The sequence below is a fragment of the Symphalangus syndactylus genome, chromosome 18 (assembly GCF_028878055.3).
Source record: "Symphalangus syndactylus isolate Jambi chromosome 18, NHGRI_mSymSyn1-v2.1_pri, whole genome shotgun sequence".
Lineage (NCBI taxonomy): Eukaryota > Metazoa > Chordata > Mammalia > Primates > Hylobatidae > Symphalangus > Symphalangus syndactylus.
The window spans coordinates 32,480,811-32,499,984 of NC_072440.2; the positions used below are offsets into that span (position 1 = coordinate 32,480,811).

Consider the following 19,174-nt stretch of genomic DNA (forward strand, 5'->3'; position numbering starts at 1 on the left):
TCTTAGATTGTTGTGTATTAGAAGATGTAATTTTTAATCATTTGATTGAAAACATGCATAATAACTAAACCTACAGTAAAGTTAAATGTACTTAGGAATATTTTATTTTTGTAAATCACAACACCATCTGTATATTTTAGATCTAGAACAGTATCCATACACACATATGTGCAAGATCTTGTATTTATTCAGTCCACAGGCAATGCACTAAGTACATAAAAATTTGGAAAGCTGTTTCTTTAACATAACTAAATCTGTTTGGAAAAAGGAATATAATGCAAAGTATAAGTAATGGACTTTGGTTTCTCTGCATGACTCTGAGCAAATTAACTCAGTTTTCTCATCTGTAAAATGAGTATTAAAATCATATTGACTTCATAAGATTCTTGTGAAAACCAAAATGAGCTAAAGAAGTGTTTTCTTAAACCATTTAGGAAGATATAAAATCAATTAGCATGTCACAGCCAGCATTTTTTTTTTTTTTTTTTTTTTTTTTTCTGAGACAGAGTCTTGCTCTTGGTGCCCAGGCTACAGTATAGTGGCACCATCTCGGTTCACTGCAAAGTCTGCCTTCTGGGTTCAAGCGATTCGCCTGCCTCAGCCTCCCAAGTAGCTGGGACTACAGGCATGTGCCACCACACCTGGCTAATTTTTTATTTTTAGTAGAGACAGGGTTTCACCATGTTGGCCAGGCTAATCTCGAACTTCAGACCTCAGGTGATGCACCCGCCTCAGCCTCCCAAAGTGCTGGGATTACAGGTGTGAGCTACTGCACTTGGCCACAGTCAGCATGTTTAAATAAAATAGATTAAAAGAAAAATAGCAAAGTGTGTCGCACATAGTAAAGGTAAATGATGTTTTGTGAAACTTTCATTTCAAATATGTATATATAGCCTATTCCTGCTTTACAACAATCATGAATCATGAAAATCTTGTTAGAAGCTGAAATAAAACATAAAATATGTAGCAGAAGACATGACACATAGCGAGCTATTGTTAGTGATAACAATAAATCATTAATGCCCCAAGGTCCAGAGTCATGGATTGGGAACCCCTCCCCTGACAATGCTACTTAGTGATCTGACTTGGTAGAATTACCTGGGACCCGCATTTTCAACATATTGTAATCCTACAGAGGGACCAGAACAAACTTTACCATAGTGAAAGGACAGAATAAAGATATATGGCTCTACAGAAAATAGGATAGAGTTTTATTTAGCTTACCTCAAGAGACAGTTTGAATACTATGTCTGTTAATTACTGGCCATGTGGCCTTGCACAAGTTGTTTAATTTCTCTGGGCCTCAGCTCCCTTAAAATGAGGATAATAATAGCAGCTTCCTAATAGGTTTGTCACAGGGATTAAATTAGTTAAGGGTATAAAGTGCTTATTATGCCTGGCACACAGTAGGCACTCAATAAATGTTAGCTGTCCTTGGGTTTGCCATTATGATTACTGTCTCAAAAACAGACAAACCTACGAACAAAGACTATCTTTCTGCTGCTTCTCTTACTTTCAAATTATGTTTATATTTTATTTCTATTGCTGCAGCAAAACAAAAGACTTTTTAAAACAAAGTAAAAGGCTGCAAACTGTATCTTTAGGGAATTCTTTATATATTGCCACCTGCATTCTTGTTTTCTCCAAGATCTAAGTTATTCTTCCAGGGTAATTTTTTATTTTTCTGTCTTGTGTAGCAGGCAGAGCAGGGTATGTATATAAATGCTCACATCCTAACAATATGCTGAAATTTTCATCAGGCGATCCAAAGGTGCTAAGCCTAGCTTTCTGGATGTGTTAATTCTTACTTCCGCAAGGAAAATACTGTATGGAATTGATACGACCCATGCAAAAGGCTGTTGTGCTTTTCTGATATTCACAGACACATCAGCTCCTGGATTAAATTTGGGATTTAACACAGCAGAGTCCAATCCCCTGACATTGCCTAGTAACCGCCTGGCTGAAAATAGACTTTCTGGATGACCGCTGAGTTTCTAAATCACATTACCCTTTTGTCAAGTCACGCAGCAGGTAAACAGTGGAATAATTTAGAATCTTGACATCAGGGAAAAGCATGCACTCCAGAGAGGAATTAGGCTCTCCAAGGCTGCATCTCTCCTTTGCCTTCTCCTTGTCCTGGAAGTGTCTCATAAAATTGTGAGGCATCAGCCAACCTTTCACTCCCAGTCCTATCCTGTTAGGGGCCCACCAGCCCAAAAGGGTTTGGAATGCCACCCACTCTGACACCTCACCCAAATCCTTGCACTCAGTGTCTCCTTTGAGTCTCCCACAGCAAACATTTCCCATCTGGAGTAAATAAATGGCCTAGGGGGCTGGACAGAAACTCATGAGAATAAATAACAGCAACCAAAAACAGATCCAAAAGAAACAGACCATAGCATAGATGATTTTCCCAACTTTTTAATATGAAAATGTTCAAAAATGAAAGGCGATAGACTAGTACAACAAATACATACACACCCATCACCTACACTCACCAAGTGCTCATATTTCAGCATTTTTTTGCTTTATCTACCTATGTATCCATTTGATCTTATGTGTGTGTGTTGGCCTTACCCTTTAAAAGTAAGTTGCCGATATCATGACACTTCACCCCTATATTTCACAGCATTTTTCTCAAAATAAGGACATTCTCTTACATGACTTTAATACCATTATCACACCTAACAAATTAAGAATAATTCATAATATCATCTACTGCTAGTCCATATTCCAATAGCTTTCCTTATCCCAAAAACTCAAGCATGGTGTTTACTATAGCTCTTTAGGCCCTTTTAATAAAGACCAGTTCTCTTACCTTTTATTTTAATGATAGTGACTTTTTTACATGTGTCCAGGCCTGTTGTCTTACAAAATGTCCCACACTGAGCATGGGTGAGTTGCAACTGGAAGGGCAGGAGAAGAGAGTTGTGCACAGCAAGGGTCAGCAGAATACATTTGACTTTCCATCTCACACGGCGTGGAGGGCCAAGTCTACTCGCGTACATACAATGTACCCAGCACCCCACTTTCCAGCCCCCCCAGACTCCCCCTGCAGCCATGCCAGCCTTTTTGCTGTGCCCTAATATGCTAAATGCATACCCATCTCGAGATCTTGGCACAAATTCTCCCCTTTTCTTGAAATGCTTTTCTCTCACATCTCAAAACCACGGCCCCTTCCATCCTGAAGGTCTTTGCTCAGAGAAGCCTTCCTTCGCCACGTCATCTAAAATTGCAAACCACCTTCCCAACCTTACTTTTTCTTTATGGCACATTTCACCACCTAGCTTTCCATGTGTTTTATTTCTATTGCTGATTTCCTGTCTCATCACCTGGAATATGTGTTCTCCAAGGACAGGGTTTTGCTGTGATTTCTTCACGACTGCACCCCCAGTTCACATACCAGAGTTTGACTCCGTTGAATTAGCAAATATTTATTAAAACCTACCATTGAACTCTAGACACTGCAAAGAAGCATATATCAGATGTCCCTCTTAAAGCTGACATGATCTGGTTATCCAGCCCCTGCTGCCCCAGGCCAGTGGTGAAGCCACTGTCCAGCAGGGAAAACAGCTGTCAGAAGCCAGGCAGGGGTAAGGCCCTGGAGCAGCTCAGAGCCAGGGCTGACCACCATCCCACTCCCGCTGTCCCACTCTCCTCCTCACAATCCCCATAGCTACCTGTGTCAGTCTCTGATCATTCAACTGGGCCTCAGAGGTTCCCAGCCAGTGTGCACTGCAAACTTGCCCTCCCTTTCCCTATAGAACCACATCACCTCCTCTAGCCACCCATCCTGCAACCTGTCCTCCTGAGGCCACTGATCTTTCTAAGAAGCAAAGATGGCCAAGCCTTTCCCTCTGCTCAAAATATTTCACTGGCATCCCTCCTTCCACAGGGAGAGCACCCAGGCTGATCTATGCAGAACACCCTTCCTGATCTGGCTACCACCTTCCCAACCCCCATCCCCTGACATCCCCACATCCACCTTGACAATACTAAATTATGTGCAGCAGTTTCTGGGATGACCGTTCTCCTCACGCGTCACACTTACTTCACCTTCTGTCCAGCATGCACCTCCGCTCCTACCCCATCACCTCCAGGGTGCCATCCTGGCAAACTTCTACTCTTCCTTCAAGTTTCAACTCAAATGCTACCTCCCCTTGGAAACTTTTCTGAACTTCCTTCTGCTATAGTCAAACTGGACATTGCGTTTAAAATGAATATCACTTTAACAAAATCACATCACCATTGTTTGCTTTTCTGTCTTCAGCTGGACCTCAACAGGGTCCTTAAAGGCATGCCCTATGAAGAAGCTTGGGTCTGTCCAGCTTTGCATCCGCGGAGTCTGTGGCAAAAGACTAGGTGTTTAATAAACTTGGATGACTTGGTCTAAGTAGCTGGGTAGAGCTGTTTGCTGAGAACCTTAAGGATCAGAGTTAGTGACCCTGATCTTCTACATCCTAACTTTATGGCTAAGGCCTGGAGTTAATGGTAAACGTCCTCATTGTTTCGGTTTGCTGAAATATCATGTAAACTCAACATCAGGCGGCTCTTTGACTGGGGACAAACAATTCTGCATTCCACAGTACGTTGACCCCGTGCGCCGTTTGCTTTGTTTGCTTTTCACTAACAAAGAAGTTCTCGTTTAAGGCTGTGAAATTTAAACCACATTCTCTGTTCCACCTTGCTCTCCCTCATACATGTGCGTGTGTGTGTATGTGTGTGAGTGTGTGAGAGAGAGACAGAAAGAGATAGAAACAGAGAGAGACAGAGACAGAGAGAGACAGAGACAGAGAGACATAGAAGCCATAGAATTTGCCTGGCTGCTGTGCTTCAAGCTAGCACAAACTAACGCAAGCTAGAAATCTTCTGACACAAACGGAAGACTGTATAATGCACAAGGATTAGGCACCAGGTCCACAGGGCCACAGCAGGCTGCCACTAGCTTGAACAGGCCACCTGCTTCCAAAGCACTGACAAACATAAACAACATTCTTGCCAATTCGCCCCTCCATTTTATTTCCATCTTAGGAGACATTTTATTTTTCACCCACTTGAGTCCAGACAGTTAGATGTGCCTGACATTTCGGTCGTGGTCAACACTCAATACATGGCATTGTTAGGATTTCTTGAGGGAGTGTGGTCTGATTGTCTACAGCCTAAGAACCTTCCACATTGTGAATGTGCTGTTGTCATTTTTACCTGTGGCCGTGATATGTCCACATAGCTACAATATCACTTAATGTTATTATAAATTTTTAGCTATCATTCTTCCCCATAAGGGAACTTGAATTCATAATTCTGCATAGTGAGGGTATCCACAGGGGACCCCAGGCTACTCAAATCCTTATGCTAAGAGTTTATAGACTATGGGCTGAAGATGAGTAAGCATTTCTCACCGTTCCTTCCCGGGCTATTAGCATTGTTTCAGTTTTTCTGCTTTGAACCAAAGCCAGTTGAATCTCCTCCAAGTTCCAGTTTTGGTCAGATCTCAGGAGACAGCCTGTCTGGTTGTTCAAAAAACAAATATCTCCCTCAATATCCACACCCAACCTGGAGTTATGGCAGATCACAGCTGCCTAATGACCCCACCAAGTGTCCCTTCCACCAAGCAGGGGAGGGGAACAGTATGAAGTGCTGTAATCTCTCCATCTGAGGTTGCTGAAGCCTAAATAAGAAGTCCTGCAAGCAGACGGCGAGGCTGCCTAACCTGTTTCCCTCTTGCATGATTTGTCTCTCCCACCAGGCGTCTAAGTCATCTTTTTTCCCCCCTGTTTACTAAATGTCTCCTGTCATGGCCTCAAAGTACTTTAGACTAGCGTCTACCAGTATTTAGTGAGAATTTCCTGGGCCTGCTTCTGATATGTTTCCCAAAAGGATCTGAGAGATCTAGAAAAGGGGTCTCCACCCATGAGGAGTTTATAATCCAGAGGTGAAGACAAAAAAATATATAACAATAAACAAAATGGTGATATACAATTATTGTATTACACACACATATTAGGGACCTTGTGATCAATTGGTTTTTCTGCAAATAGGTGACATCATCTACAGATTGGCATCTAGAACTTGTCCATTAAAGGAGCAGGGGTGGCGTGGGATTTCATTCAGTGCTTTAAACAGTCTATTTTTTATAAGACTTTTATTTGCTTTCTAGTTGCACAGCTCCTTTAAGTCATTATTTGAAAGCAGGCTCTGAAAGGTACAAGAAGGTGGACTAAGCACACACAGTGTTCTCCTGTTCTAGATCCTTATAAATGACAGAAACACACACACACACATACACGTGCATACTTACAAATACATATATGCACACACATGTACGTGCATACATATACATATATATGTATTCAGAGACAAGAGTAGGAATCTTCCCATGGACCATAAACTGTAAGGAATCCTGGAAAGAGGAAAAACAGAATCTGATTGAAGAATGAAACTCCAATCTGAGATGCTCAGAGAAGGTACACTTGCAAGGAGCTGGAGATAGAGGTAGAGGATCCTAGAAGCAAGGGAGATTTCGTAGCAATTAACACGCCACATGTCCATCTGGTGGTAGGTGACAGTTCCAGGAGGAAAACCCAGGTCTTTTCTTTCTAATGCCCATATTTCCACCACAGCTTCTTGAATAGGCACAGGAGACTAGCAGGGTCTACACAGCACAAAGTGAGTAGAAATTTGGCTGTTTCTTATTAATTTGAGCTCTGTACTTTTAGTAAACTGTGTTATTCAGGATTGATTATGATTTAAACAATCTACTTTTAAAACATTTTGAAACTGAGTAACAGTGACTTCAAATATTTTTCATTGAACTACAGTCTGACTTTTTAATTAAGTGTAAAGTTCCTCATGAAATTTACCACCATAAATTTATGTTTAAATATGTTTAAATGTGTAAGCACATAGGTCTATCTCTCTCTCTTTTTTTTTTCCTTCCTACCAGGAAGCTCAGAGCAAGTTTTTGTGTTGATCTCCAAATATTAATGTAACAGAGGTAGAATCTGGTCACTAATATTGAAACCGCCCAAGGGGTTCACCTTGCCCCCTGCCTAGACAGAGCCAATTCATCAAGACAGGGAAACTGCAATAGAGAAAGAAAAATTCACCAGAGCAGCCTCTGCGGGAGACCAGAGTTTTATTATTACTCAAATCAGTCTCCCCGAGCATTTAGGGAGCAGAGTTTTTAAGGATAACTCAGTGGGTGGAGGGAAGCCAGTGAGCCAGGAATCCTGATTGGTCAGAGATGAAATCATAGGGAATTGAAGCTGTCCTCTTGCTCTGAGTCAGTTCCTGGGTGGGGCCAAAAATCAAATGGGCCAGTTTATTAATCTGGGTGGTGCCAGCGGATCCGTCAAGTACAGAGTCTGCAAAATATCTCAAGCACTGATCTTAGGAGCAGTTTAGGGAGGGTCAGAATCTTGTAGCCTGCAGCTGCATGACTCCAAAACCATAATTTCTAATCTTCCAGCTAATGTTAGTCCTACAAAGGCAATCTAGTCCCCAGGCAAGAAGGAGGTCTGCTTTGGAAAAGGGCTGTTACTGTCTTTGTTTAAACCATAAACTAAATTTCTCCCAAAATTAGTTCGGCCTAAGCCCAGGAATGAACAAAGACAGCTTGGAGATTAGAAGCAAGATGGAGTCAGTTAAGTTAGATCTCTTTCACTGTCTCCATCATACTTTTGCAAAGACAGTTTCAAAATTATAAACAACTTTTGCATGACTTATATTTTTAATTATCTTTCTTGCTCTATGGTATAAATAGTAAATAGGCAGGGTGTGATAAAAAGCATAGGCAGTGGAGAAAGGAGGCATGAATTTGAACCTGCTCATTTCTCATTATATGAACTTGGAAAAGAATAATAATCCCTTCCTCATGGGATTTCCGTGGGGACAAGGACTAATATAAATAAAGTCTAGCACAGTGTTACGCATGCTGCTTTAAGCTGTCTGGTATAGTTTTTGGAATTAGACAAGTAGAAATCATTAAAAACCATGATAAATTAACTTTTGTTTAATAAATCTGTATTACTTAACTGAATTATCTTTAAGGATAAAATCATGCTCTCAGGCCTCATCTGCAGACTTGGAACCAGAACACCTGCACTTGGACAGTTTTATCATAGTCAGGTGAGGTTGAGTCGTACTTGCTTTGAAGAGGAGTTGAGTGTTTAACCAGGTTTTAAATTAGTAGGGATATGTTCTGACAGAGGGGAGAGGACATTCTGTCTGAGGAGCACATGAGTGGAAGGCTAGAAAAAAGCTGGAGACAAGAGAAATCAAATCCATGAACTCACCAGAATCCCTTCAAGCCCTGCAGAGAAACAACATGGTAGAGAGGAAATCTCACAGGCTTAGCAGGCAGCAGGTTCCCAACCCCTGGTCAGCCACTGCTAGTTGTGTGACCCTAGGCAAGGCATGTGACCTTTCCAAACTTCCGTTTCATCCTAGCAAAATTGGTAAAATAATACCTAACTTTGCATGGAAGATTAGAGATGATCTGTGTAAAGTACGTGACATGGTAACCTGTCCCCTAGGAAGTTTGGTAAGTAGCTTATTATTAGTTGTTAGTTATTATTCACTATTATAATCCCCTAACAGCACTGTGAAGCAGATCTCTAACACAACAAATTAAAACTAGCCAACCATCCAGCCGCAGCAAAAGCAGACAATGATGAGCTAACAAACAACAAATAGAAAACACTATGTTTTAAAACATTCGTTAAATTTTAAAATTCCTGGAAAGGTTGATCAAGGAAAAAAATAGAAAATACAAATTATCAATAACAGACTTAAAGGTCTGTCAGTATAGTTATGACAGCTGTTATTAAAAGATAATAATGGCATATTATTTTAAAAATTACACTAATCAATTTGGCAATTTAAGGGAAATGAATAAATCTCCGCAAAATGTAATTTATGAAAGAACAAGAATAAATACAAAAATCTGAATATATCTGTTTATTAAATTTACTTTATTGAGTTTATTAAATTTATGTATCTAGTTTACCTATTAAGGAAATTAAATTTGTGATTAGAGACCTTACCTCCAAGAAAGCTGATGGCCCAGATAACTTTTACTAATGAGTTCCATCAAACATTTGAGATGAAAATAATATCAATCTTACACAGTCTTTCAGAAAAATCTAAAGCCAGACTAACCCTGATATGGAAATCTGACAGACATTACAAAGAGAAATTTGCAGATTGATATCATTTATGAACACAGATTCAAAGGTCTTTAAATATTAGTAAATAAAAATCTGCAACATATAAAAGAGATAATACCTCATGACCAAATGGGTATCATTCTAGGAATCCAAGATTAGTTCAATATTCAAAAATTATCCAATGCAATTTGCCACATTAACAGAACAAAGGAGAAAACCATAGAATCATCACCATAGATGCAGCGAAACTTATGACAAGATTCCACATCCATTCATCATAAAAATCTATCAGCAGACCAGGAGTAGAAAGGAGCCTCCTCATTAAGACAAAGAGCATCTATGAAAAACCTCCAGCTAACATCATACTTCATGTGAAAATACTGGATGTGCTCCCCTCCATAATCAGGAACAAGACAGGGATGTTCATTCACACTACTTCTAGTTTAGAAATCATTGTCCTCAAGAACAATATCATGCCTTGCCTTACTGGTCAGTCCAACGTCATGGGCAGTGGCTGAAACATCTGAAGTCAGGCGACAAATCAGGCTTCAGGATAGAAGGAGGAATAACAGTAATTATATCTACAATTCCACTCATGTAAAAGCAACTCCCTGTAGACACCCCTATTTGAAATTATCTTGTGGTGAATTTTTTTAAGGGTAGGCACCATTTTCCCAGGTGTATAGATACCACAGAAGCAAAATACCTTGCAGAAGGTCATTCAATCAATGACCAGGGGGAGAGAAAGTCAAACCCAGGTCTCCCTGGTGCCATGTTGATCTTCCACCTTCCTAGTCACTCTGCCTAGATTCTAAGATGCCATTATATTTAGATTCAGAAGTCAAACCTGAATGGAATGATAAACACCCTTACAATTCTAGCAGAAAGTAAAAGGATGTACCATTTCCAAATGTATTTAAATAAAGTACTCAAAAATACATGCCATAGACATTTGCAGGAGGATTTCCACCATTATGCTAGTGTTGGAGACAAGGATAATAATCTTGCTGTGGTGGAGCCAAGATGGCCGAATAGGAACAGCTCCAGTCTACAGCTCCCAGCATGAGTGACAAAGAAGATGAATGATTTCTGCATTTCCAACTGAGGTACCAGGTTCATCTCACTGGGGAGTGTCAGAAAGTGGGTGCAGGAGAGTGGGTGCAGCACACCGAGCATGAGCCAAAGCAGGGCGAGGCATCACCTCACCTGGGAAGTGCAAGGGGACAGGGAATTCCCTTTCCTAGCCAAGGAAAGGAGTGACAGACGGCACCTGGAAACTCAGGTCACCCCCACCCTAATACTGTGCTTTTCTGACGGTCTTAGCAAATGGCACACCAGGAGATTATATCCCATGCCTGGCTTGGAGGGTCCCACGCCAACAGAGCCTTCCTCATTGCTAGCACGGCAGTCTGAGATCAAACTGCAAGGCGGCAATGAGGCTGGGGGAGCGGCACCTGCCATTGCCGAGGCTTGAGTAGGTAAACAAAGCAGCCAGGAAGCTCGAACTAGGTGGAGCCCACTGCAGCTCAAGGAGGCCTGCCTGCCTCTGTAGACTCCACCTCTGGGGGAAGGGCTTAGCCAAACAAAAGGCAGCAAAAACCTCTGCAGACATAAATGTCCCTGTCTGACAGCTTTGAAGAGAGTAGTCGTTCTCCTAGCATGCAGCTTGAGATCTGAGAACTGACAGACTGCCTCCTCAAGTGGGTCCCTGACCCTCGAGTAGCCTAACTGGGAGGCATACCCCAGTAGGGGCAGACTGACACCTCACATGGCTGGCTACTCCACTGAGACAAAACTTCTAGAGGAACGATGAGGCAGCAACATTTGCTGTTCACCAATATCCACTGTTCTGCAGCCTCTGCTGCTGATACCCAGGCAAACAGGGTCTGGAGTGGACCTCTGGCAAACTCCAACAGACCTGCAGCTGAGGGTCCTGACTGTTAGAAGGAAAACTAACAAACAGAAAGGACATCCACAACAAAATCCCATCTTTACGTCACTATCATCAAAGACCAAAGATAGATAAAACCACAAAGATGGGGAAAAAACAGAGCAGAAAAACTGAAAATTCTAAAAATCCAAGTGCTTCTCCTCCTCCAAAGGAATGCAGCTCCTCACCAGCAATGGAACAAACTGGACAGAGAATGACTTTGACAAGTTGAGAGAAGAAGGCTTCGGATGATCAAACTACTCCGAGCTACAGGAGGAAGTTTGAACCCATGGCAAAGAAGTTAAAAACCTTGAAAAAAGATTAGATGAATGGCTAACTAGAATAATCAGTGTAGAGAAGTCCTTAAATGACCTGATGGAGCTGAAAACTATGGCACGAGAACTACGTGATGAATGCACAAGCTTCTGTAGCCAATTCGTTCAACTGGAAGAAAGGGTATCAGTGATGGAAGATCAAATGAATGAAATGAAGTGAGAAGAGAAGTTTGGAGAAAAAAGAATAAAAAGAAATGGACAAAGCCTCCAAGAAATATGGGACTATGTGAAAAGACCAAATCTATGTCTGATTGGTGTATCTGAAAGCGACGGGGAGAATGGAACCAAGTTGGAAAACACTCTGCAGGATATTATCCAGGAGAACTTCCCCAATCTAGCAAGGCAGGCCAACATTCAAATTCAGGAAATACAGAGAATGCCACAAAGATACTCCTTAAGAAGAGCAACTCCAAGACACATAATTGTCAGATTCACCAAAGTTGAAATGAAGGAAAAAATGTTAAGGGCAGCCAGAGAGAAAGGCCGGGTTACCCACAAAGGGAAGCCCATCAGACTAACAGTTGATCTCTCTGCAGAAACTCTACAAGCCAGAAGAGAGTGGCGGCCAATATTCAACATTGTTAAAGAAAAGAATTTTCAACCCAGAATTTCATATCCAGCCAAACTAAGCTTCATAAGTGATGAAGAAATAAAATCCTTCATAGACAAGCAAATGCTGAGAGATTGTGTCACCACCAGGCCTGCCCTACAAGATCTCCTGAAGGAAGCACTAAACATGGAAAGGAACAACCAGTACCAGCCACTGCAAAAACATGCCAAATTGTAAAGACCATTGAGGCTAGGAAAAAAACTGCATCAACTAATGAGCAAAACAACCAGCTAACATCATAATGACAGAATCAAACTCACATATAACAATATTAACCTTAAATGTAAATGGGCTAAATGCTCCAATTAAAAGACACAGACTGGCAAATTCTATAAAGAGTCAAGACCCATCAGTGTGCTGTATTCAGGAGACCCATCTCATGTGCAGAGACACACACAGGCTCAAAATAAAGGTATGGAGGAAGATCTACCAAGCAAATGGAAAACAAAAAAAGGCAGGGGTTGCAATCCTAGTCTCTGATAAAATAGACTTTAAACCAACAAAGATCAAAAGAGACAAAGAAGGCCATTACATAATGGTAAAGGCATTGATTCATCAAGAAAAGCTAACTATTCTAAATATATATGCACCCAATACAGGAGCACCCAGATTCAAAAAGCAAGTCCTTAGTGACCTACAAAGAGACTTAGACTCCCACACAATAATAATGGGAGACTTTAACACCCCACTGTCAACATTAGACAGATCAACAAGACAGAAAGTTAACAAGGATACCCAGGAATTGAACTCAGCTCTGCACCAAGTGGACCTAATAGACACGTACAGAACTCTCCACCCCAAATCAACAGAAGATACATTCTTCTCAGCACCACATCACACCAATTCCAAAATTGACCACATAGTTGGAAGTAAAGCACTCTCTTAGACCACAGTGCAATCAAACTAGAACTCAGGATTAAGAAACTCACTCAAAACCACTCAACTACATGGAAACTGAACAACCTGCTCCTGCATGACTACTGGGTACATAACGAAATGAAGGCAGAAATAAAGATGTTCTTTGAAACCAACGAGAACAAAGACACAACATACCAGAATCTCTGGGACACATTCAAAGCAGTGTGTAGAGGGAAATTTATAGCACACAAGAGAAAGAGAAAAGATCTAAAACTGACACCCTAACATCATAATTAAAAGAACTAGAGAAGCAAGAGCAAACACATTCAAAAGCTAGCAGAAGGCAAGAAATAACTAAGATCAGAGCAGAACTGAAGGAAATAGAAACACGAAAAAACCCTTCAAAAAAATCAATGAATCCAGGAGCTGGTTTTTTGAAAAGTTCAACAAAATTGATAGACCACTAGCAAGACTAATAAAGAAGAGAAGAGAGAAGAATCAAATAGATGCAATAAAAAATGATAAAGGGGATATCACCACCAATCCCACAGAAATACAAACTACCATCAGAGAATACTACAAACACCTCTATGCAAATAAACTAGAAAATCTAGAAGAAATGGATAAATTCCTCAACACATACACCTTCCCAATACTAAACCAGGAAGAAGTTGAATCTCTGAATAGACCAATAACAGGCTCTGAAATTGAGGCAATAATTAATAGCTCACCAACCAAAAAAAGTCCAGGACCAGATGGATTCACAGCCGAATGCTACCAGAGGTAGAAGGAGGAGCTGGTACTATTCCTTCTGAAACTATTCCAATCAATAGAAAAAGAGGGAATCCCCCCTAACTCATTTGATGAGGCCAGCATCATCCTGATACCAAAGCCTGGCAGAAATACAACAAAAAAAGAGAATTTTAGACCAATATCCCTGATGAACATCAGTGCAAAAATCCTCAATAAAATACTGGCAAACTGAATCCAGCAGCACATCAAAAAGCTTATACACCATGAACAAGTGGGCTTCATCCCTGGGATGCAAGGCTGGTTCAACATACACAAATCAAGAAATGTAATCCAGCATATAAACAGAACCCAAGACAAAAACCACATGATTATCTCAATAGATGCAGAAAAGACCTTTGACAAAATTCAACAACCCTTCATGCTAAAAACTCTCAATAAATTAGGTATTGATGGGACGTGTCTCAAAATAATAAGAGCTATCTATGACAAACCCACAGCCAATATTATACTGAATGGGCAAAAACTGGAAGCATTCCCTTTGAAAACTGGCACAAGACAGGGATGCCCTCTCTCACCACTCCTATTCAACACAGTGCTGGAAGTTCTGGCCAGGGCAATCAGGCAGGAGAAGGAAATAAAGGGTATTCAATTAGGAAAAGAGGAAGTCAAATTGTCCCTGTTTGCAGATGACATGATTGTATATCTAGAAAACCCCATCATCTCAGCCCAAAATCTCCTTAAGCTGATAAGCAACTTCAGCAAAGTCTCAGGATACAAAATCAATGTGCAAAAATCACAAGCATTTTTATACACCAATAACAAACAGCCTAATCATGAGTTAACTCCCATTCACAATTGCTTCAAAGAGAATAAAATACCTAGGAATCCAACTTACAAGGGATGGGAAGGACCTCTTCAAGGAGAACTACAAACCACTGCTCAATGAAATAAAAGAGGATACAAACAAATGGAAGAACATTCCATGCTCATGGGTAGGAAGAATCAATATTGTGAAAATGGCCATACTGCCCAAAGTAATTTATAGATTCAATGCCATCCCCATCAAGCTACCAATGACTTTTTTCACAGAATTGGAAAGAACTACTTTAAAGTTCATATGGAACCAAAAAAGAGCCCGCATTGCCAAGTCAATCCTAAGCCAAAAGAACAAAGCTGGAGGCATCATGCTACCTGACTTCAAACTATGCTACAAGGCTACAGTAACCAAAACAGCATGGTACTGTACCACAACAGAGATATAGACCAATGGAACAGAATAGAGCCCTCAGAAATAATGCCACATATCTACAACTATCTGATCTTTGACAAACCTGACAAAAACAAGAATTGGGGAAAGGATTCCCTATTTAATAAATGGTGCTGGGAAAACTGGCTAGCCATATGTAGAAAGCTGAAACTGGATCCCTTCCTTACACCTTATACAAAAATTAATTCAAGATGGATTAAAGACTTACATGTTAGACCTAAAACCATAAAAACCCTAGAAGAAAACCTAGGCAATACCATTCAGAACACAGGCATGGGCAAAGACTTCATGTCTAAAACAGCAAAAGCAATGGCAACAAAAGCCAAAATTGATAAATGGGATCTAATTAAACTAAAGAGCTTCTGCACAGCAAAAGAAACTACCATCAGAGTGAACAGGCAACCTACAGAATGGGAGAAAATTTTTGCAATCTACTCATCTGACAAAGGGCTAATATCCAGAATCTGCAATTAACTCAAACAAATTTAGAAGAAAAAAAAAACAACCCCATCAAAAAGTGGGCGAAGGATATGAACAGACACTTCTCAAAAGAAGACATTTATGCAGCCAAAAGACACATGAAAAAATGCTCATCATCACTGGCCATCAGAGAGATGCAAATCAAAACCACAATGAGATACCATCTCACACCAGTTAGAATGGCAATCGTTAAAAAGTCAGGAAACAACAGGTGCTGGAGAGGATGTGGAGAAATAGGAACACTTTTACACTGTTGGTGGGACTGTAAACTAGTTCAACCATTGTGGAAGTCAGTGTGGCGATTCCTCAGGGATCTTGAACTAGAAATACGATTTGACCCAGCCATCCCATTACTGGGTATATACCCAAAGGATTATAAATCATGCTGCTATAAAGACACATGCACACGTATGTTTATTGCGGCACTATTCACAATAGCAAAGACTTGGAACCAACCCAAATGTCCAATAATGATAGACTGGATTAAGAAAATGTGGCACATATATACCATGGAATACTATGCAGCCATAAAAAATGATGAGTTCATGTCCTTTGTAGGGACATGGATGAAGCTGGAAACCATCATTCTCAGCAAACTATCGCAAGGACAAAAAACCAAACACCGCATGTTCTCACTCATAGGTGGGAATTGAACAATGAGAACACATGGACACAGGGAGGGGAACATCACACTCCGGAGCCTGTTGTGGGGTGGGGGGAGCGGGGAGGGACAGCATTAGGAGATATACCTAATGTTAAATGACGAGTTAATGGATGCAGCACACCAACATGGCACACGTATACATATGTAACAAACCTGCACGCTGTGCACATGTACCCTAAAACTTAAAGTATAATTAAAAAAATAATAATAACAAAAAAAAAATCTTGCTTTCCCAGCTATAGTGAGGCACTTCTATCATGCACCATACCCTGGTTAGAGAGACTCTGGAAGGAAAGTGTGTCCCTCTCCTCCTGGCTGAGACCCTACGTGGAAGCTGTATAAAAACAATGCAGGACCACGTACCTCCACAATAGCCACATATATGATTAGTAAAGCTATCAACGAGAATATAGTGCAATGATTTCTAAACCATGCCTTCTATAGGGAAACTCAACAAAACGAAAATCTTTTCATAGCCCCATCTTTCCAAACCTCTCTCTCTCTCTCTCTCTCACACACACACACATATATATAAACACACAACTACACCTATCCTGTTGTTCACTTGCCACTCATAGCACATACCTTCAAAACTTAAACTTTGACATCACTAGGTACCAAAAATTCTCAGGGTATCTAACCCAGACCCACAGAGTTAAAGAGAATTCTGTTTGATTTCTAGTCCCTATTTTCCTTTTTTCTTTTTTTTTTTTTTTTTTTTTTTGACACAGAGTTGCTCTGTCACCCAGGCTGGAGTGCAGTGGCACAATCTCAGCTCACTGCAACCTCTGCCTCCTGGGTTCAGGTGATTCTCCTGCCTCAGCCTCCCCAGTAGCTGGGACTACAGGTGCATGCCACCACACCTGGCTAATTTTTTATTTTTAGTAGAGATGGGGTTTCAACATGTTGGCCAGGCTGGTTTTGAACTCCTGACCTCAGGTGATCACCCACCTCAGCCTCCCAAAGTGCTGGGATTACAGGCATGAGCCACCACTCCTGGCCTTAGTCCCCATTTTCAAAGTGCACTGCACTAAGTACTTCCTTAGGCCAGGATGAGAAGCCAGCTGTTCACAATATGTGGTAATGAAATGGTTGATTAAATGACAGCATTTTGTGCTATGGGATTCAGATGACTTGCCCACCAGAAATGAGGTTTTAGGGGACCTGGTAAATAAATATCAGGTAACCAGAATTCATCAAGTATTTCCTTATGACCTTCAGTAAGTGCAACCAGCAGGAGACACATTCCAATGCAGTTTCCAAGGTGGAAGCAGACAGAAGAAAAATTGGGCTACCACACCATTTCTGTGGATTAGATCAATATGCTGATTTGGAAAGTGTGGGATTCTGACCCTTAAAGGGGGTATCCAGTTGGAGTCGGCAAGGTTTTCTTACTCTCAGGGTTCACCCATGTTGGCTAGCAATATGCCAGTGATCACTAGCAGAAGGGCAATGCTTGAAAGCTGACTGCTTCAAAAAGGGGAAATAAGTAAAACCACAGAAATTGGGACTTGAAACATTCCTTAAAAAGTTCCCTGGGAAAGTTTCCATTCTTGTGGGGCCGTAGAGTAGAATCATTTCAGGAAAGACACATCCCATTCATAGGTCCTTGCACCAGATCTTGGACATCAGTAGCATCACACAATCCATAGCAAACAAGGAAGCAAAACCCACAGCCTCCAGAATCACTTAAAGTAGTAATGCCATATCCTAAATCCTACAAAATGAGAGTAAATACATTGTTCACACTGATTATATAAGGCCTTCCAGTGTTCTCTAAAGAGCTCTATTGTATTCAGCCTACAAATGTACATCCCAGCTATGTCCATTAAACATGTAATGGACAATAATTGCCTTCTTGCAGTTCACAAGAGTTTTTTGAGGTAATGATACAAATGGCCTATTTTCCTAAGAAAAAAACAGGCAAATACAAATCCCAACCTGAGACATTTGTGCTGCTGCCTGCTTATCAGAAACATTCAAACTCAGTCCTAAACACCATCTTAGCTTTTGTCATGTTTTCAGACATTTAAAAAGGAGAAGGTGCTTTAGAAACTCTCCAGCCCACCCACCGTCAGTCCTCCAGAGTTTACAATAAGGAAACCAAGACCCAGGGAGCTTAACCCATGGCCATAATCATGATGATGTGTCTCCTCCCTCTTCGAATGCTAATTACATGATTTTAATAAGATGTAAATATATCCAGGAAGGCTGCCTCTCTTGTCAATAGGTGTAAGTGACCAATGCTATGCTACTCAGCTATGATTAATAAAAAAGTAAAATGAAAGGTAAAGTGATGTGTCATGTTCCATCACGTGAGAAATGCATTATTTTGGAGGTTGCCACAACTGTATTACAATTTGGATGTTCACATCAGACCAAAGGCAATATGGAAACAGGAAGTGTTTTAGTGACATGAAACTTTTATGGTGACAGTCCTCAGAGCAATTCACATATCACAGACCAAGTGTTTTTGAAATTATCATTTTATAGGACTGTACTTTGTTGTTTTTTTGTTTTTTAGAGACAGAGTCTTCTTTCTTTACCCACACTGGAGTGCAGTGGCACAGTCATAGCTCAAACTCCTGGGCTAGAGTGATTCTCCCCTCTCAGCCTCCTGAGTAGTTAGAGCTGCACCACCACAGCCAGCTAATTTTTTATTTTGTTAGAGATGGGGTCTCTCTATGTTGCCCAGGGTCTCACTGTGTTGCCCAGGCTAGTCTCAAATTCTTGGCCTCAATAAATCCTCTTGCCTCACCCTCTGAAGGTTTTGAGATTACAAGTTTGAATCACTCAGCCTCCAAACTGTACTTTAAAAAAAGAGACTTTGAAAAGATTTCACTACAACAATAATAGAGACTAGAATTCCGAAATCTGATTATAGCTTCCCGTACTTCTGTACTTCTAGTTTTCTATCTTTCCCTTCCCAGCCAACCCCCACCCCCGGCCACCATCAGTCCACACGCAAGTCTAGCTCCACAAGAGCCTGCAAGTCCTGTCATTTCAGTCATGCTCACCCTGCTGGCCTCTTGAGACAATCATTCTGGTCTCTGCCTTTGCCACAGATCTGAAGCTTCCTATCTGAGGCTTTGTGGTCCTTTCATTTACCT

At 40.9% G+C, this 19,174-nt stretch overlaps 1 long non-coding RNA gene across 1 annotated transcript in view; it reads right to left on the reverse strand.

The window, feature by feature from the left end:
- Positions 1-261: 261 nt before the first annotated feature.
- The window catches only part of LOC134733528 (uncharacterized), a 42,380-nt gene continuing 23,467 nt past the window's right edge, over positions 262-19,174 (reverse strand). The window contains exon 4 of the long non-coding RNA XR_010117095.1: positions 262-344. This is a non-coding gene — a long non-coding RNA (uncharacterized lncRNA). The remainder of the gene's footprint in view (positions 345-19,174) is intronic.